This window comes from Augochlora pura, chromosome 8, assembly GCF_028453695.1.
Source record: "Augochlora pura isolate Apur16 chromosome 8, APUR_v2.2.1, whole genome shotgun sequence".
Lineage (NCBI taxonomy): Eukaryota > Metazoa > Arthropoda > Insecta > Hymenoptera > Halictidae > Augochlora > Augochlora pura.
Genome location: NC_135779.1, coordinates 5673464 through 5694806, shown reverse-complemented (window position 1 = coordinate 5694806; position 21343 = coordinate 5673464). Strand labels below are relative to the sequence as shown.

Genomic DNA, 21343 nt, shown 5'->3' with positions numbered 1-21343 from the left:
TGAAATACGACAGCGAATTTTTATGCGAAATAAAAATTATCAGTATTAATTATACGGAACAGGAGTTAAATAAAAATTGTGCTCCATAAATTCAGAGTAACAAAAATGTCCAATCATTTCTGATACCGTTAGAGTCAACTTCACTTGCCATTTTTAAGCATGGACAAATATAATCAGCAAAAAGCCTATTTATTATTAACATCGATGTATCATTTACGTTAAAAAAATCATCCAAAAAGCAAAAGACAGTGCCGTAGAGAAGAGTTTACAGGAGTCAAGTGTTTCGGGCCGTACGAAAGCCGGTGATCCACGCGACAGAACACTCGTCGCTTCTCAAGAATATCCAGAGCGATAAAAGCCTCGAAATGTTGATCTTTCACCTCCATTTACCTCGGGAGCCGGCGCTGCGGCTCTCCTCTGGAAAGAGGGGTATTTCCTTAACAGTTCGAGTCGCTAAAAAGGCGCGTCGTCGCTTTTGATCCTTCCGGAGGTTCTCTTCGTCTGCCGCAGCCTGCGTGCATAGCAATGGAAAGTCGCCTTTTGAGCCCCGCCCAGAAGGCCTGCGCGCCATTGTGCACACAGAGAGCCCCCCCACCCCTCTCACCCCCCTCGTAATTAAAACACGTCTGTTAATTTTACGGACGCTTGTTCCGGTACACCCAGTGTATTAATCGCGCCACGGGGTCCGGGTATTATGCTCGCCATATTGTTGCACGGCTGTGGTGCACGCCGAACAAATGGCGCGAACATCTGCCGCGCGTTGTTGACATTTCGTTGCGAGATCTCGAACGACGCCGCGAGACGGCCTCTACGTTTACAACGTGTTAATACGTCGACGACGAGAACAGCTGGCGAACGTCTTACGACATTGTCGCGAGTCTGATTTCCGGGTTCCTTCAGCTTTTGGTCATTGGACACCGAAACATTAACCCCTTGACGTACCATTTTCTTCGCGATCACTGCGATCACGAATTTATCAATTAATTTCTCGAATTCTTAAATATTAACATGTCGAGTGCCAAGCATTATTTAATCATTGAATTAAATAAATTGAATACCGACAGCTCACTCGTCGACACTTTTCCTATTCGGTGAGAAGTGGAATAGAAGCTCGCGGTAGAATAGAATTCCGCGGAAGGTGTCGGGGGTAGCGAGAGCCGACCCTTCGCAGAAGGCTGCGCGGAATTGGCGCACGGTATCTGCGCAGTAGATCAATTACGGCCGCGCTCCGGAACGAGACCGTCGACATAATCGATATATTTTTACCGTTACGTAAAACGTTCGTCGTTCACCGGGACGATTTTCTTTGCGACGACGACGACGACGACGACGACGAACGTACTTGTCGACGGGCGTTACATAAATCGATCAAGAAACTCGTCGGCGGACTTCCTATTCTACGCTTTCTATGGCCGGCGAGCGGAAAAAACGCGCGAAAGAATGCGACTTGGAACGCGAGTCGTCGCGACGCCTGTAATAGCGACACCGTGCCAAAAGAAACGACGGCCGCTACTCGGCCAGCGCCGACTCCTAAAGAAAACGCCGCGATCGATAACTCTGTTGCCCCCCTTACGCGAGCCGACGCCACGCGATCGCTTCGATCTTTTCCGCGATTTACATAAAATCGATCGCCGAAAAGCTGCGCTCCGATTTCGTCGCGGCGTTTTCGCAACGAACGGCCGTCGAAACGACGCGCGCGACGTCCGCGACAGTTCGGGTGTGGTTTTTTTAAACAGACGGGCTTTCGAACAAACAAACAAGCGCTGTTTTTGTGACGCCATAATTAATTGTTGCTTTTCCGAGATCGTTGCGACATCGACGTCTGCGTTACACAATTCATTCACTTTTCTTAATTTACGAGATTTTAAGGGGCTCTATTAAGTCTTGGAAAATACTCCGAGTTAACCTAAAATACCATGTTACATTATATATTATTTTATAACCCAAAATCATCTCCTTAGCTCTACGATTCTAGTTAGCCTTAGAAAATACTCCGAATTAATGTAAAATAAAATAATATATAATATAATGTAATGTATAATCTTCTCGTTAGCTCTATGATTCTATTTATTCTTTGAAAATCCTCCAGATTAACCTAAAACAACGCGTTATCTCATATTATTTTTATAAAGTAAAATCTTCTCGTTCTCGAATATTAAGAACAAAGAGACAGTGATTGAAAATGGCCGTTGTCGGTGAGCGCAGTGTGATCGGCCGTCGTTCGGTCGATCGACAAGAAATATGCAACAGGAAAAGGTGACCGTTTTCTTGGAGACATTCTTCGCGTAACGCAAAGAACGTTCTGGTCTGGTTCTAAAACAGTCCCTGGCTGAACCACGCCCTTGCGCAATTTTTGTGCACGCTTGTAACTCTACAACGCTCCCAGTGTTCAAGGCCAATTATGCACGGCAAAGGCTGCGGAGCAAAATGGTGTCGCAATGTTAACACAACACACAACTGGCACAACACCGGTCGACACATCTATGAAAGATGCGCGTCTATTGGAGTCGGATAGGCGGACAGCCGCAATTAGATGCAACACGGTATAGGCAGCGAGTGTCTCGAATCGAAACGTTCTGTGATAGGATTCAACAATTTTTGGCAACAATTTAGACGATGAGAGTAAGGAAAAATTGTTGCAAGAGTAATCTACGCGTGGTAATAATTATTGTAATATTAATCTACGCGTAGTAATAATTATTACAATATTAATCTACGCGTAGTAATAATTGTCCAAAACAGTAATCTTCGCATTCTGGCAACAATTATTGCTACTGTCATGTTAGCTCGAATATCCGTTGTTTAGCAAAAAGAAGGCAATTCTTAAAGAATACTACTACTCTTAAAAAATTAAAATTAATTTTTGCAAAATGTGCTCTCGATGCTATAAAAATAACACGTGGTCAGACAGTGGTAAAAGAATAGTCGCAACCCTTTGCGATCGTATTTAATTTTATACATAGACGTCATCATGCTGGTCGAAATTAATTTTCGTGGAACGAACAGTAACACATAATATGCATGATTAAGTACATATACCTTAATTTTATCTAAAAATAAAAAGGGCAAATAAATGACTCTGTTGCTTGAAAGTAGTCAGACTATCAAAAAGGGTTGATACAATATCGAATTAAAAGACCTGAATTTTTTGGAGATGCAGAGACATCACATTGCTACTAGCAAGTCGCTAAGTCGAGTTTTAATAAAAAGTATACCAAATACTTAATATTACAAATCTATAACAACACCGTAAGAATGCTCCGATGCAAGTTGGTTCGGCTAGAGCCCCTCGCCCTGAAATGCAGCTTGCTCTCGCGGAGGGTTCGGAATCGGAGTCTGTCAAGGCGAGGGAGCGACGCTGACAAAAAAAGGTAAAGCGACGTCGGCTTCCATAAACCCATGGAATAGTCGCGGACGTCGCGACGCGTCGCGTCAGGAACGCGCGGCGTCTGACTTTCACGCGTCCCATACCACTTTCGAGGCGGACCGAATCCTCTCGCCCCCGTCTGAGCGGAACCGTCGCGACGACGACGACGACGGAGACGACGTCGACGGAGAGAGCTAGACGGAAGGGAGGAAAAGCCTGCTGGCAGAGTGACGGCGCGCGTAAAAGCGCGCGGATCGCAGGCGGAAACCACGGGGACCTTGAGTGCGGTGCACTCGCGCCGGGTACATACGTCCCTGAGCCGCAAAACAGGAACACGCCGATTATCCGGCAAATGAATGAAATCGTGGTGAACCGGTTCACTCGCCGGCTAGCGTACGCTCGAGCAGCAAGCAGGCAGCAGCAGCAGGCCGAGTCCGTCGGTCCGCCGCGGATCCGCCTTAAACCAGATCCACTTCTTCGTGAATGGCCGTGCCGTGCGTTCCACGCTCGTGCTCTCCGACGCGAATTACGCCCGAGCGGCTTAACTGACGGTTCCGCGCGATCGTTAGCCGACGGGGCTGATTGACCGGCCAGTGTCACGCTGATTACTCGGTTACCTACCGACCGGAAAAATTTACTGCGACGTGCTTCTTTTTTTTTTTTAAGATTCTCCCGACGCGCTTCTTGAAAAGCGAATTATTCCGATCGCTGCTCTTGTTAACGCCGACGTTATCAACTATTGCTAGAACGGACCAGTTTTAGGTCATTTATTTTTTAGCGATTTTTTACGCAGGTGTAGAATGATAGGAAATGTCGTCTTGAATGTATTATGTGTGTTGGAATTTTCTGGCATGGGTAATGGGTACTGTTGTAATTTTATTTGGTGGCAGAAAATAAGTTTTATTTTTACACTCTCAATGCCGTTCAGTCACTCTTAGCGCGGTATATTTATTCTTATAAAAACGAAGAAAAATAAAAGAAAGAACAGGAATATCAAATAAAGACAAACAATAACAAAGACCGACCAAGAAAAAAAAAACACAGAAAATTGTCTTTACAAATCTCGCTTTGAAATCGATAAACATCCTATCGTCAGCAAATTTCGTCTTGTTTCACAAATATGAATACCATAAACTAAAAATGTCCCAACATATCTTCTAAAATACAAGTTTGGTATTAAATCGATAATTAAATTCGATATTAGTAATTGTCGAGACCATAGCGATGAAAATTAAATGCCACGCACTCGTTCCACTGCTACGAAAGATCTATCATCAGATATTACGATAACTTTTCATATGTTCTGTAAGAGTTATCAGCGTTGATTGCGTTATCGTAGAGCAGATCGGTTCGCCGCTAGAGACGTAACCAGCGAAATCTGCTTGTAACGATACCAACACGTACTCCACAAAGTTCACTCTCTTTCAACGATAACTTAAGCTAGCTTTATTGCCATTGGAGCTTCGAAATAATCTTCGAGCGAATTCCTGTTTAAGCTGCTCGGGCAAAATAGACACTTAATGCCGAATATCATCCTACCGCAATAATGAAATTTTCATTTCTGAACTGTAGAAAACGGCGAGTTAAAATAAAAGCTGAGAATGAAATTAAAAGCCACGACTGAAAATGAAATTCACAACTGTCTTAATAATAATTGTTAGAATATCGAAAGATTGCAGTCAGTGCAATCGGTAAAGCCAGTTCAACTAGTGAAGCCAGGTGCAGTCAATGCAGCCGAAAATAAAAGTCGCGACTGCCTTAATAACAATTGTCAGACTATCGAAAGATTGCAACCGGTGCAGTCAATGCAACCATTGCAGTGAACGCAATTCCTATTGGAACGACGGTGACGACGCGATTACTGTGATATAATTTTCTGAAACGCGACTACCGCGCAGCGACGCCAGAAATCAGATTCGCGACGGCAGAAAATGAATATGCTTAGCAGGGGATTTCAGGAATAGTTCTGCTTAGACCTATGACTTTAGAAAACGTACGTTCTCCTCGACGCACGCGAAGCTACACGTGAACAAAGCTGTGCACCGTCGAAAGCGGCCGTGTTTCGCGCGATCTTCCCACCGCGGGTCTGCGTTTGTCAGCGGTTTCGGGGAAAGCGAATCGCAACCCGTTGAAACCGAGCGCGGCACGCCGGACTCGTAATCGCTTCAACCGCGCGAAACGAATTTTTTTTCTTCTTCGAGACGATATCTGTCATCCTGCGTCGTCCGTTTTCGTTGCATAATTCATAAACAGTCGCGGTTTTTCGTAGGTAAGAAATCGCGGCCGGTTATCGGCCGGATCGAGGAGGTCGATAAACGTCTTCGCGCCGCGGAAAAAACAAATAGCGAGCGACGTCGTTGCGCAAGGTGGATCACTCGATCGATCTGCAAACAGCGGAACGCCGTGAACGTCACGAACTACGTGCGCCGTGAGTTTAGAAAATGATATTGAGCAACGACGATGATACCGGCAATACGTGGATCTAATGATTCAGCATCTTAGAATCTGACGAGGATCGTTCAATGTTTCATTTAAATGGAATAAGTAGACTAAGCATCGGTGGTGAGATTAAGAAATATTAAAAACGCTGATTTTATTAATGTTAACCTATTATTGAGTTATTAAGTACGAAACGTATACTTTATAATTTTATCACAAGATTTATATATTTCATGGTTTAATGGCTTTATAAAATTTTGAAAGAAGGACAACTTTGGCTGCTGTGTCTCGCTATCGATATAAAGTATTTTTCAGAGACGCAAAGAGTCCGCCCCGCAATAAAAATCATTTATATCTGCCCGCGTTTCATAATGCGAACGCTAACGCAAAACATCGATATTTATAATCCGGTTTTTGCTGAAACAAAACGAGAACAAGTTTTCCCCGTCGCTAATCGAGCAACGTCGCTGCAAGCGGGTAAAGTCCCCGGTCTAATTATCATCGATCAACTTTCTCGGGATCGCGAGAAGCACACAATGCAAATATTTTCCGCTGGACGTCGCGTCGACGGGCCAAGGATACGTTCACACGTAAACAGGGAAAAAACGCGAAATTTTCCTTGTTTAGGTCGAATCCGCGAATCGGCTCGCCGCGGAGAAGACTCCGCGCGCGCGCGCGCGCTCGATCAACGGCGAGCCGTAGTTGACGCGGTGTCGGCGATAACGCGGCCGGCTATCGCTCGGCGTTAGCCGCTTATCGCCGCGAAAACGCCTCGACGGTCAACGAATGAGTCGATTCTGCATTTTTCTGCGCTCGCCGGGGTTTCTTCCGCGATCCACGGCGTCGGCGTTCCGCTGTTTGCGCGACGAGCCGCCGCGCCGTGTTTGCGCTCGGTCAGCTTTCGTGCCAGCGAAAACTGCGGCGGTTTTCTTGCCGGTGTCGGCGTTGCCGTGAAAGCTTGTCGATCATCGACCGACCAACCCGGCGAAACAACTTTCTGATAAGATGCTCGGCGATGTTTCGCGCGCGACGGTGTTGCATGTCGCAAACAATGGCTTCCGATGGTCCATTTAGCCGGGAAGTGACCGGAGCGATCCGGAGACTCTTCTTCCGCAGTTCGTCGCCTTGAAGCTTCCACTAAAAAAGATATATTAATAGCGATCTTGTAAAAAATTAAGTTAGCAAATAATTTATATCGTTTACTTATTTATATTGTTCATTTAGTTATATCTATTCTTTGGAAAGTTGTAAAGACGCTGTCATTGAAATCCTTGTGAAATTGCGTTCTTGTTTAAAGAGTTCTGTGATTATGAGATTCTATTCGCAGGTGTCGTTTATTAGCATGTTCACGGCACGTAGTGATTGAATAAATTATATATTTTTAAGGATGATGGTTACTGTATGGGTAATTAATCTAGGATCTATACTTTGAAGCTAGACGGTGCATTTTTATATCAGTGCATCGGATTCTTTCGTAACGAAATAAATGTAATTATTATTTATCGGCAGGTCAAGAATTATTAATATTAATATTTATACTCATTCAAATGTTTACAATGCGATCGTAGCATTGCCAATTCAATTTAATGCAATCTCGGCATTAATCGCTCAAAATAAAAATTATCCACGTTCGATTTAAAATAAATAAAAATATTCCGAAAATTTCTCGAGATCAAAGAACAGTCTACTAAATCAATGTTACCAAAACGCTAAATTGTTGTCGGCTTGTCACTCTCATCCTCGCAGAGCGAATCGATGGCCAGTGACGGTTCCACGGAGCGTTTACGTTGGACGCGGATGAGTCAAAGCTGTCTCTTGAAACCATCAAGTTTATTGCCGCTAACCGGGCAGAGGGATCGCGCGGGGGCAACAATACTACCAACGTTTCACGAGTCGAAAAAGTTTCCAGCGGATGCCGCGTCGTTCGGATCACGCTCTATTTTAGCGCCGTTTCGGCTCTATTTCGCCAACGGCGTCACACCGCGCCACCTTCGAAAATACGCGCGGAGAGGCTCACGCAATTGCGTTCGTTCCGGCTCGCGCCGGTTCCGCCCAAATATTTGTCTTTGGTCGATCTCCCTTCTCTCACTCTCTCTCTCTCTCTCTCTCTCGTCGCTCTTTTTTTCCGCGAACGTATTTTTGCCAGCGCTAAAAGACGCGGACGATTCTACGGAAAAAAGAAATCGAAGCGGCCGTCAATTGGATTTTTTGGGGGATTAGTTAACCCTTTTTATTATAATAAGGAGTTAGGATTGTGACGGATGTTTCGAGCATGATTCAATAAATAAGGCTGCCAATCAGTGCTATTATGATAGTAAAGTAATCTTAATAAAAAAATAAATTAATCTTAATAAAGCAATAAACTAATATTAAGTGTCATTGATATCTGGAAGTGTAAGTAAATGAAGACAATCGAGAAAGAATAATCCTCTTGTTCCATCAAGAAAATTATTAACCCGTTGCACTATAATTTCATACATAATTTAAGAAATATAACTGTCGGTCGTGTCTATTAAATTGAAACAGAATCTTCTATCGTCAATATTTGATGAATGGAAGTAAATGAAGACAATCAGGAAATAAAAATACTCTCGTTCCATCAAGAAAATGATTAAGGACTAAAAACTACAAATCGACGAAGTTTTGAAAGAGATAGTAGTGCAAGAACAAAAAAGTAGTAATCAAAACGTAATTCTGACAGACGTCGTAGCTCAATGGTTTAATCCGCATCCGGCGCCGATCAATTATTATTCCAACTAATAAGAATATCCTTTTCTGTTGCAGGTACGCATTGTTTCCTGGTCCCATTCCCGAGCACGTGTGCGAAACTAGGTGACGTAATTACGCCTGAATTTTTCCCTACTATATCCGACACGATAAACGCCGCGATGCTCGGGCCGAGCCCCTGAACCCTATCGTCCGACCAGCTCCGGCGCGCATTAATAATTCATGCAGCTTCTATCGTCCAGTATTAAGTCGGCCGATACGCGGCGCGAACGCGCGGGAATATTCGGATAACCCGTTGGGTCGCGTCACGGTTTTAAACCGAAGGCGACGAGACGGCCACGTGAACGCTACATTGTTAGCGGCGTCGCGTCGCCGAAAGAATGCAGCCGCTTCGACGACGAGCGCGTGCTGCCGTAATCAATCGGGAGTTTGACGCGCCGGGAATGTTCATTGTGTAACGGCGGAGATCGAGACTGTCTATCCGCGAAAAGAAAAAAAACGTTTATTGTGCAAGGGTGCGCACGTCGAAGTAATCTCAGATACGGTGTATATCGGCTCGTCGAACGGAATCGAGACAATGGAAAGGAAACTGCCGTTGTCGCGGCCGAGCAACGCCTCTCGCAATTAAACGCTTAAAACCGAGACGCTTAACCCTTTGCATCCGAGTAGTGAAGGTACCATTAAAAACTGTGGCACGTTCTAAAATTATTTCTATCGCGTTTCTTTATCTTTGAAAAGGAAGTTGTCATCCATCTGCTGTATTAGTCGCAGAATTCAATGTCACGTGCATGAAATGTAGTAAATTATGTAAAATGAAATATTAGGTTGGGGCATATGAAATATCGGATTTTTAAGTGAGTATATACTTACTGTACTTTTGGCTAAATCTATAGCTTTTGAGAAAAGATATATAGTTTTATATATTTACTTAAACATCCGACATTTCATATGCATCAACCTACTAAATTATGAAAAAGGGAAAATATTGCAGATTAGAGAGACTGTACTGGAATTAGAATGAAACTGGCTTCGAGTGCAAAGGGTTCAACACGAGACGCTCAAGAAACCCAGAGACAAAGCGGTTTCGAAAATCCGTATGGGTCGCGCCGGCTGAACTTTTCGCGCGTCCGAAGTCAGTGTCGTAATTGACGGATAGCAACCGGCGACGATAAAATAGAACATTGCGGCATTTGTTTTCGTTTTCATTCCACATTCCGCGATCACCGGACTGCGGGATATCTGGGTTTAATATAGCCGGAGCGGCCTGTGCAAGAAACCGGGAACTTGAAATGAATTCGCGAACTGCTTGCGAGCCACGCGATAATTATTAAAAAATCGAGACGGTAATTTTGCGCAGTGACGTATAGTTTGTGGTATGCTAGGAACGAATAATTTGCAGGCGCGCGCGCGCGGAATCCCCGGGAAACGAGAACCGGCCGGAAAATAGCGGAACGGCTGCTCGAGGAAATTTCGCGATCGCGATAACTCGCGAGTTTCGCCCGTCCACGTGCCCCCGCGAGGTCGCTCGTAAAACGTAGTCGTTCGTAGAGAGAGAGAGAGACGTTAGGCTTGTTACGCAAAATGACGGCCGAGCGAGCCAGCTAGCGTGTGTACGAGCGAGTCGAACACACACGCACCGCATACTCGAGCGTTTTCAGCCGGTTGGCCGTGACCACGAAGCCGCGCGGCACGCTCCCGGGAAAATAGAAACTTGGGTGCCGCTTAGGCGATGCCTTCGCCAAAGGACAAACACGATTATCGGGCCGGCCACCCCTCCCCTCTCTCCCGATATCGGTGGCCTGTTAATCAAGCCGCGATTTATCGGCGGCTCTCGCATAAATTTTCCGGTGGACGACAAAGCACGCCCACGATCGATAAACTTCTCAGAGGCTGTGCTATCGTGATCGCGCGCTCGCGCGCGCGCGCGACAACACGGACTTCCTTGCGCCCGATTAAGGGAACAGGTGACATTAAACAGACATTTGCGAAGACTATGGGAAACCGTTCCGCAGCTAATTGGTCGCATTGGAAAGGTCGATTATTCGACAACGTGAGGCGATAACGAGATTGCTATATCGATTCTTTTACTTTGCCGTAGAATTGACCAGTCCCCGTTTTGATCGTGTGCTTCATAATTTACGTTTCCCCTTTAGATTGTGTGCTTCATAATTTACATTTCTCCATTAGATTATGTGCTCTATATTTACATTTCTTCTTTAGATTATGTACTTCATAATTTACATTTCCCCATTAGATTACGTGTCCTATATTTACATTTCTCCGGTGGATTATGTGCTTTATAATTTACATTTCCCTTTTAGATTATGGGCTCTGTAATTTACATTTCTCTTGTAGATTATGTGCTTCATAATTTACTAATTTCTGCACTGTAATTTCTTATATTTCGGTTCTTCGATTCTGGGGCGAAGAAAATTTTATTGGCAGACAAGGTGTATAATTGAATCGTCACATTAGGTGGACCATTAGGTACAGTTATCTACTACACTTTTATTTATTTTATATGGGATGATTACTTAATAATTATTTATAGAATATTTTAGCGCATTTGCTAATAGTGTGATACGTGTCTGACACGTAAAAAATCTTACATTAATTTTGTGAATATAATTATCGAAAACTGCTTCACTTTGACGATGTTTTTATTATATTTTTTGAGAGGAAATTGTGCATTTAATACAATAAATACAGCAAATACAGGGATGTACTCTACTAAGTACATTGTACTCTATAATGTACATTGTACTCTATAATGTACATTGTACTCTATAACGTACTCTACTATAGCAAACGCGTTCACATCGATTAAAGTCTGTTCATTACAGCTACAAAATGTCATCACGAAATTAAGTAACACGCGCATCCCCAGCCTTGCCCATCAATTCGACAGCATTCGTTCTCGCCCTAATTTGCCGGACTTTTCCCCGAATTGCAGCGGGAAAAAACGATCGTCCGCAGCCGGCGCGCCACCAAAAACGCCCGGCTACACGGCTACCACTCGGCGAAACAGTCCGAGTGGCGGAGCAGTATTGCAAACAGGGAGATAAAAACACGGAGTGACCCGGTTCCGTCAGCGGCCAGTTAAAAATAATCGTCAACAGCGAGACGATATCGACGGGCCAGCGGAGTCGAGGACCCGGAAAAATACCCGAAAAACCATAAGAGCGGAGAAAAAGCCGCACCTGTGCAAACAGGGTGTCCAAGAAAGATGGCAGAATATCCAGGAGCCGTGCTTCGCTCCCGTTTTCGTCGAAGAGCATCGTGACGGGAAGCGATATGGGCCTGTTCGGGCCGGGCCCTTTTTTCCCTCCGCCCTTAGCGTCCCGTTTCTCGTCGGCCGGGCGACTTCCGGCCTGGCCTCGGCCACTTTCGAACTATCCTCGTTAATCTGTCGCGCGACGGGCGGCGACGAAACCCGGCGGCGAGCCGTCCGTTTCCTGCTCGCGAGCCCGCGCATTATCGGATTATTGCATTCGTAGGCAGCACGTAAAAGTTCATACCGGTAATCCTTGGCATACTTAGCCGGGGGACTCGTGTGTTGCGCGCGCGAGACTCCGCGAGGTGTACGTGCTCGTTCTTAATCTCGGTCGAAAAACCAGCTCGGAACAATATGCGCGGCACGTGTGCGGGCCCCCCCGTGCGTGTGCGCACCTGTACGAGAGGGAACATTGTCCATGGCGATGATGGTGGTGGTGGTGGCCGTTGCACGCGCGACCGCCGCTTTGTACACGTAAAAGTTGCACGCCTAAAGATAGCCGTCCTATCCTCTCCTCCTCCCTCTTTACTCCTTCCCCCCTCGAGCGCCCCCCCGCTCGGCGAGCGCGTTACATTCTTATTCCAGTGCTTCTCTCACGTTCCTGCTTCCTGCGCCAGAAAAATTGGCTAACCTGTTTACTGATGCAACAAAGGAAAGGAAAACCGGGCGGACAGAGTGAGAGAGTGAGAGAGAGAGAGAGAGAGAGAGAGAGAGGGTCTCCTGCTGCAACGAGAGGCTGCCTGCGAGACCGGAAGGGAGGAGCCTTGGGCGAGAGGAAGCGTTATATTTAACCGGCGGAGATTAGAAGCTCGAGCCTAGAAACTCGAGAGCATTTTTCATCCTGCCGCGAAGCGAGCGCGGCCGGGGGAAAACGGGTGTCGAGCTGCTCTATGTCCTCCTTGCGGTTACTACTCTCTTTCGATGTCTCTCGCAGGCGCTGCGCAGAAGCCTCTGTGAAACTGGAAATGTTGTTGCGAGCACTCGCGATTCGCTTGTTTAGGAAAACCGTAGCGCGGTCGCGAGGAGCGTTTGATAACCGAAGGAAGAGGACGCGATAGGGAGATGAGGATCTCGGTGATTGATACGCGACGATTTTACGCGAAATTTTGGAGAAAGTTTTATTGGAACTGGCTCTTCAAGGATATACAAATTGTGGATCAGATGGATGTTAAGGTTAAATTTTCGAAAAGAAGATAAATTGTATTTCTGTGAAATTATTTCTTGTTTCGCTTTTCTGGTTTACGTGGCAAAGAATTGCGGATTTAAAAATAATAATGCAGCCGTTGTTTAAGCCATTTTCGGATGCAATTGCCCTTAATTTATTTGACAGGAACTGCAACTGATCGATGAGTTATTAAATTACTAGGTTCATATTTTTATTAATATATATTAACATTTTAAGTATCGCGACAATCGCACACAACTCCAATTTTTAACTAGGTTCCCGAATTCATTTTTATAGCGACATATTCGAACAAACCGAACGTAGCCAGGATTTCTAGGATACGAAAGAGTTAAATTGACACTCACTGTGTCAAATTTCAATTGTCACACTTCAGTTTCATTAAGTAAATGACTTCATACTGTGGGAATCTTTCAGTCTGTTAATTTATTCAAAATTGCATGGGACCGTCGGATCCACCGTGACCCAACCAACATTTAAAGCAAGCATTTAATCAAGACCTACAAAAAAGTTAGCCTAACTTCGACTCAAAAATATCCAACAACTAGCACTACTAGAGAATACTATGGCAGAAAATTAATCGTTTACACGCCCGAAATATTCGCACAATTCTTCAACAATTTCACAGCAGCCTAGAAGAAGACGCGTCGCTAAAAGAGGCCGCGCTACTAGAATCCGCGCCGCTACAAGAAGACAACTAAAATCATGGAGAACCATAAACTGTAAAGTAGACTGGCAACATAGTCGGACAACTACGTAACCGCACTTTGCGGAAGGAACGAGCTCCGGTAAAGTAAGCTCCTCCGGCGTGATCGGAGCGTGGCTGCCGCCGATCAGCGAGAGTCGGAGAACAAAGCGTCGGCAAACAGGGCCTTGGTGGAGAGGGGGAGGGGGCGAGAGAAAAGAAACGTCGGATAAGTGATTACGGGGGAGCGCAAACGGGGGCCGAGTGGTTACAAGTAAAAATGAAAATGGATCGAAGGCCGGGAGGAGAGAGAGAGAAAAAAAAAGGAGAGCGAGAAGCTCTGAAACGAGGCCCTCGATGCGATCGATGGGCGATCGCGGGAAATATAGTACCAGACCAGAGAGAGAGAGAGAGAGAGAGCAAGAAAACGAGAGAGAGAGAGAGAGGGGGAGGGGTTCGATTCCGTGGAAGCGTAAACACGGTAAGTGGTTGCAAGTAAAAATCAAGTTGTATCGAAAAAGGCGCGGGGACGGGCCTCTCTCGCGGTGGCAAACAAGAGATAGGAGTCGGCAAATACGACTAAAAGGAAAGTCAACAAGGTCCGCCCCGTGGTAGGGCTCGACTGCGAAAGGAGCAGTCGAGGGCAAGAAAAATTGATAAGAAGGGGGCGCGGAACAGATAAGAGGGAAGAACAAACGGGGCAGCGCGAGGGGAAGCGGATCCGTAACGCCGGGAAGAAACTAAACTGAATTCAATGGGGCAAGGGCCTCTCGGCAAGAGGGTTGGGAAAGGTTTCGAGAGAGGAGGGGTGGGGGGGGGGGGAGGGCGACGGGGGGGGGGGGGCGGAGGGAGCGCGTTATAAGATAGCAAGAACCGCAGATAAGGCGGCAAACGAGCGGGCCCGTGTCGTTAAACGGCGAAGGAACGGGTCGACGACCACGGCCTTTATTATTCGCCGCGCACGTGGCCGCTTTCCACGGGCCCTTTAACCCTTCACGGTCCGCGTAGATTTCGCGACTCCGCTTGGTACCGTTTATTTCGGATTTTGCCTTCATTTTGGCGATTTCCTTGTGAAAGGTATTTCTCTTCTATTCGTCATTATCTCTCCAGTTAAATGACATTGCATATTAACAAAGACTCGTAACAAACATTTTGTACATAATTTAATAAATATAACTGCCAGTCGTTCCTATTAAATTGGAATAAGATTTAAATCTTCAGTCGTCAAAATTTGTGAATGGAATTAAATCCAAAATAGATCCAAGCGTCCTGCGCTCGCGACGATCGCGTTCCGCGCCGAACTTTCCGCATGCCCGAACCCTCGCACCCCCGGCAGCCGCTCGCTCGTGCGTGCCGTCGACGATCCGCCCTCTCTCTCTCTCTCTCTCTCTCTTCTCTCCACGCGTGACACATTTTATTCGATACCGCGAAAGGCAAATAATACGGGGATCTCGAAAGAGAGTCGCGCGCGCGCGCGCACGCAAGCGCCGCTTTTGATATAAATACGACGGGGAGAAAAACAGGCCTCGGCCTCGCTCGAGGGTTTCGTTCTATCCGAGGGGGAGAGGCAGCAGCTTTTCGATGCCGTCGGGTGGACTAATTCTGGAAAGGTGGAGCCTTGAGGACGGGCTTCCGACGACGGCTAGGCTATTATCTTCGCGGCGCTTTTCTGGCCGGCGAGGTGCAACGTCTGGCGTCGCTTATTGTTAATCGAGAATCGGAAACCAAGGTGGAAACGAAGGTGGAAATTCAGCGGTTTGACGCGAGATTTGTTCGCGAAAGGAACGACTGTGTAACTGTATTTTTTTATTTAAGGAAAAAGCGAAGACTATGAATATAGATTTAATGGAAAATTTAAAATTGATATTATTTATATATAATGATATCATTTTGTGTAAAAATTCTTTTATATATATTGCATATGTGATTATTAAAGGCTCCTGAATTTGGGTCTATAATTTTAGCTTCTATTTTGCTAAAGATAGAAACTGTCTATTTAGAACAACAGAGTAACAGCGTCGGCTGTTTCATCAGTCTTCTATTCACCGAAACTATTCATCGTAAACCGCTGAACAGTTCAAGATTAATATTCCATGCCCGCCGGTTAGTCAAACCGAGAGCCGATAATCATTTTTGAGGGTAATTTACTCGCAGGTAACCAGGCATTCCCACGGTTCAGAGTGGAATTGGAACCGCTGAAATATTGCGTTCATAATTCAGCGGAGTCGCCGTTCCCATCGGCCATCTTTAGCTTGGAAACTGTCGAACAGCTGCGGTTTTCCCTGTCCTCTCCCTCTCTCTCTCTCTCTTATCTTATATTTATTATTGTCTTGCGCAACGGAGTTATTCTTGCGGCGACACTTTATGTAACTTTCTTTAATTCATGCGTTCCTGCAGCCACGCTCGCAATAGTCGTCGTCGCTCTCCCCGATATCCGGTCGTAGTACTGGATTGGTCGATTGTTTTCTAGGATCGATGACAATGTTTCACGTTTCTCGAAGCTGCTTTTTAAGTTGCGTTACGGGAGGAGAAAAATAGATGGACTCCGGCGTGTAACACGGCCGACAGTTTACAATCGCGGTTGCGTTTCGCCGGGCGTTACCTCATCGCGGAAATTGCGATAGCTATCTGCCTCGCGATTTTGTCGCGATCGTCTTCGGATAGCGGGCTTCCCGTGCCTACGGGCACCCGTTCGCCTAAGCGAATCAAGGTCGGGCCTAATTGATCCAGTCGCGATTAAACGGCCGCCACGGCGCGCGCCCCGTTCGCAGCCATTGTCTGATCGGTGATCGGATTTAGCTACTTGACGGTGTAAAATCGCCGCGGCGCGAATAAAGGATTAAACTCGTGGAATTTTGAAAATAGAGAAAATCATTGCTTTTGCATTAATTTGTAATAGATTAGGTAATCCCATAGTTAATAGTCCCGTGGGCGACCCCATTTCATTTTCTCGCTTTTTATTCCGATTCTGTGCCTCGTCCAATCTCCGGCAAGCGTATGAAACATTAATGGCCGCGATTATGTTTTTGCAGTTTACCTTGCGAGATTGTGAGAGGCAATCTGCATTATTTATGGAGCATCCTGATACGTTAATGGCGTAGGAAGTGCAGCATTTTCGATCCGCGCGTCATTTTTGTTGCTTCTGTAATTATCCCTGCTGCGCGGATCTCCGGAGAGCAGCGTCATTTCGACGCGTGTCGTTTCAACTATCCGCGCGACAGGGTGCGAACATTCTTCGCCCCGACGCTCTCAAATCGATACGCGAAACTGCGAGGAGGAAATCAATTATTTACCGCAACCTTTTGCATGTATTATCGACGGAGCTGTCGGCGCGAGAAAAGCGAGCTGAGTCTCTCGGTTTACGCAGTTTATTAAACCGGGGATCATTGTGCGAAATTGAAACATTTTGTGTTAATTGCGAGAGACGGGAATTAATAAATTATTTCCTTGTTATCTTAAATTACATCGACATATGTTTGCAACAAATATAATATATAGTTTATCAGGCGACATAATTAAATGTCTTTTCCTCCAGCGATTTTTATTCCGAATTTAAAATGGTTTCTGTTTATTGAGAAGTATAGTATGTGGTGGCATTGTTGAAAATGACCGACACGGTGTGCAAAATACGTGTTGTATGCGTGCGTGGAAAGCGACAATCGGACAGTAAAAAATTATCGCGGAGTACTATCGGCGGACTGGTGGAAGCGCAATTGAGAAGTTTACGATGCGCTTATGGCGATTGTTCGTTGGGACGCTAACAGGAAGGATTTTATTCAGCTGTGATCGTTCCACGGTCTTTAAACAGCCGCCGTCTCATAAACCCCGCGTATAATTCAAATACGCCGGGCCGCGGTTTATTTCCACGACTCGACTATATCCATGTCGAATTATTGTTAGTTCGCGAAAGAATATTTCATCAATTCTCTGAATAAAATATTTTCCACGCAATTTCGTCTAATTTCTCGAACTATCTAGTTATGTTAATAAGTTATAAATTCTATCATTGAAAATGAAAACACGTTCTAATGCAAAAAGAAAATGAGTGAAAGTTAAAAATGATCACCGAAATGTTAAAGAATCACTGATCTTGATTGCACAAGTAATACTCCCACGCGAGTGTGGCACTATAACCGTCTATGGGTCCGCTGCTATTACGGAAGTCACACCCACAACTTCCACCGTTCGACATACCATTAATGTTACGCAGGGTATTAGCCTAATCTGGCTGTCCAAAAATGGATTCTCCGGAACAGGCACTCGAAAGCATAAATTCCTCCTTTGACAATTAAAAGAGACTAAGGACATATACAATCTTTCGTGTCGTCTAGAAGCGGCAAATGAATGCACGGAGCATGCTACTTTTTGAGATGACGGATGGACGAGGGTAAACACTATCCACGAGAAAAACAGGTGGAAAGGTCACAAGGTCCGCGACTGCCGCGTCTGTTCATGACTGGCTGTTTCTACTTCGCCTACATTCTGCCCGGTGATCCACTCATTTCCTCTTTAATATCACGAAAAGTAAGTTGCTTTAAACATAATGTTATTGCAGTTATATTATCGCATAGAATCGTTCTTTATATATAGTATAACTAAAATAACCATTTGGTTATAATAATTTCAATAAACATTTACTTCGACAGTAACTTAACCTCTTTTGAGAATACTCTCACGTGTCTGTACGTTCAGTTTTATTAAAATTATAATCCTTTCAAGTGCAAAAACAATAAGAATCGGTTGAAAAATTATTTATATTAACGCTACAGAATCCTTCAGTAATTCCGTAAAAACCTCGTCGAACGAAATGAAATGGATAATAAATAAAAAGAAGAAACAATTAAATAGCTTATTTCCTACTATAAAAATTCATCCCTGAAGAAACTAACCAAATTTTACAGTTTTAATAATTAAAATCACACCAGGAAACAACAAATATAATTTTGACTCTTAAAGACGACAAACTTGCATATAATTTAAAAATCAAAATCAATTTTCACTGACTAGATAAAACGAAAATAATTAATATCTTTTATTAGTAAGTTCGGTAATTCATCTGTCTTTTTTTAAAAAGAGAAATTCCGTCATTCTAGACCACCTATGTCGCACGGCCGTTAAGTAGTAAAATCAATTTCGGTCGGTCGGCTGTGGGGCGAGAGGTGGCGACAGGCCGGGTGGGAGGGGGGAGTGCAGAGGCAGCGATAGCATCCCTTATCAACAATGGTCTGGTGGAAAGCGAGCGGAGGTACATACTCCGAGGGAAAAAGTAGTACGTCGAGTACTCGCGACACGTCGAGGTCTCGCGTCCTTGCCAGTTACCCCCACCAAGCACCGTCAGTAGTACTAGCCGGAGTGGGATTTTCATCCCCCACCATCGTGACGACTGGTCGCTCTGGCGAATGCCCCCACCACCGTGCCCGCGTTCCCTCTTGCGCCTGCAGCGGTATGTAAGAGGCCGCACATGTTTCCCCGCGTTCCAGTCTGGCAGCGGCACTCGTGGGTGACTGTTCGTGGCGGATTTCGCGTAACAGTTCACGTTACGGATCGGTCTCGCGCAGCGAAGGACGTTACAGGGACACACGTGTGTGCTATATAGAAAACATAGAGAGAAAGAGACACACATCGGATATATATATACACATACACATATACATATGTACGTACACGTATATATGTATATATAGCTCGGATAATATATAGACCAGGTAGAACGCAGTGTGTGTGTGTGTGTGTGTCGGTTGACTGGCGTGCGCGCGCGCAAAGGACGAGTTCTTTCCTGGCAGTGGTACGCTCGCGAGCCGACACGACAGATCGCGGACGTCGTTGCGCCGACACGGAACAGAGACACCTAAAAAGAGCTCCTAGGACAAGACCGACGGGGACACCGGAGCAGTAGTTCTCGAGCTGCTACAGTGACAACAGCCGGTCCGTCGCGCTCCTCCCGACTCCTTTCGATATACACGCGTAGATTTCTTTTTTTTTTACTTTTATACACGTTTTTTGATACAACACGGAACCGAGTTCGGTTATCGCGCGGTGATAGTCGCACGCGCGGATGACAACAACATCGTCGAACAGTGCACGAGGAGGAAAATTTAGTGCTGTACCTGGTGGCCACGCAGACCGAGTGTTGGATACAAGGATATTCCGGGGTTGTTACGGAAACTAGTGATCTACCGGCTGACGTCACCTCGACGTGCTTTCGTGATTCGATCCAGCTACGAGAATAGTGCTCGCGACCGAGACACACGTGAGTATCGGCTCCAGCGCACGGACGAGTTCTCGCGAGCACGAACGAGGCTCTCTCTCTATTTCTACCTCGTTCTCTCTTGCTCTGTCTATTTCTCTCTAGTCGTCTACCTTGTTCTCTCTTGCTCTATCTAGTTCCATCTTGCTCTCTCTTGCTCTATCTAGTTCCATCTTGTTCTCTATTGCTCTATCTTGCTCTATCTCGTTCTCCCTTGCTCTATCTTGCTGTATCTAATTCTCTCTTGCTCTATCTAATTCTCTCTTGCTCTATCTAATTCTCTCTTGCTCTATCTAATTCTCTCTTGCTCTATCTAATTCTCTCTTGCTCTATCTAATTTTCTCTTGCTCTATCTAATTCGCTCTTGCTCTATCTAATTCTCTCTTACTCTCTCCTATTCTCTCCTATTCTCTGTTGTTCTCTCTTCGTCTCGCTCGCGCTCGCTCCAGATGCACGCGCGAATTAAGCACGGTTGAACGTCAACGAAACACGTTCAGACGCGCGCACTTCTCGGGGTAATTTATGCGCGCGTACCGTTTCCTCAACGCGCGTCACGCGATCGCTCGGTTTTCTTCGACGCGAATCGACCCTTCGCGAGATTGCCAGCCCCGATTCTGACGGAGATGATATAACCGTTCCTGTCGCGATCGAGGTTTCGTGGCAGAGTTTCGATGTTATTTACGGTACGAACACTTTTCTCGATATGACAGTATAATGCATGCTCGGATTCGATTTAAAGCAGAAATATAGTTCAATGAAAGATTACGAAGAATTATTATTATTATTTTTTAATAATGGGATAGGAAGGATCTTTTGAGTTACGTGGAGTTAATGTACACAGTTCGGAGTAACAAAAAATCGGAGTAATAATAAAGTATATAAAAAAAATTACTTGTAAAGGTATATTAAGAAAAAGGATAAAAATGATATTATAATGTAAAAGTGAAAAGTGAAGAAATTGCATAGTGTGTGTGTTTTAATAGCTAGAGTGTTAATGCATATTGTATTAGTGTATATAATAGTTCAGTGTATTTGCAAAGGAGTCGAGTTGTGTAATAAGTATATTTGTTGTTCTTGTTGCTCTAGTTGTACAATTTTTGTAATCCTAGATTAGTTCTACGTGAAATATTAATCGTGTTGCTTTAACAGTAATCGTCGGTTTTGTTAGTTCTAAAATAGGTGGACAGTGGTTAATGATTTTAAAAATATAAAGAATGTCTGCAATCGTTCTCGAAGTTATTAACTAAATGAACGTACTATTTCGATACGAAAAAGTGGTATAGTTGTGCTCCAGTTTGAAACAAGATCGTACATTTATTTCATTTTATGTGCTACTTCAATCATAATGCAGTAATTATTTTACACGTAATTTGTAGCAATATTTATAAATTGTCTGTCCATCACTGATGGAATAATTGTTT

At 44.9% G+C, this 21343-nt stretch overlaps 1 protein-coding gene across 3 annotated transcripts in view; it reads left to right on the top strand.

Annotated features, from left to right (window-relative positions):
* Positions 1 to 21343, top strand: part of LOC144474586 (uncharacterized) — a 189245-nt gene that overhangs the window by 62567 nt on the left and 105335 nt on the right. The window contains exon 1 of one of the 3 annotated variants that reach the window (XM_078189626.1): positions 19149 to 19925. The exons of the other annotated variants lie outside the window; for them this stretch is intronic. The gene's annotated coding sequence lies outside the window, so the exon portion shown is untranslated. Of the gene's footprint in view, positions 1 to 19148; positions 19926 to 21343 lie in introns of those variants that run through there. 3 annotated transcript variants of the gene reach the window in all.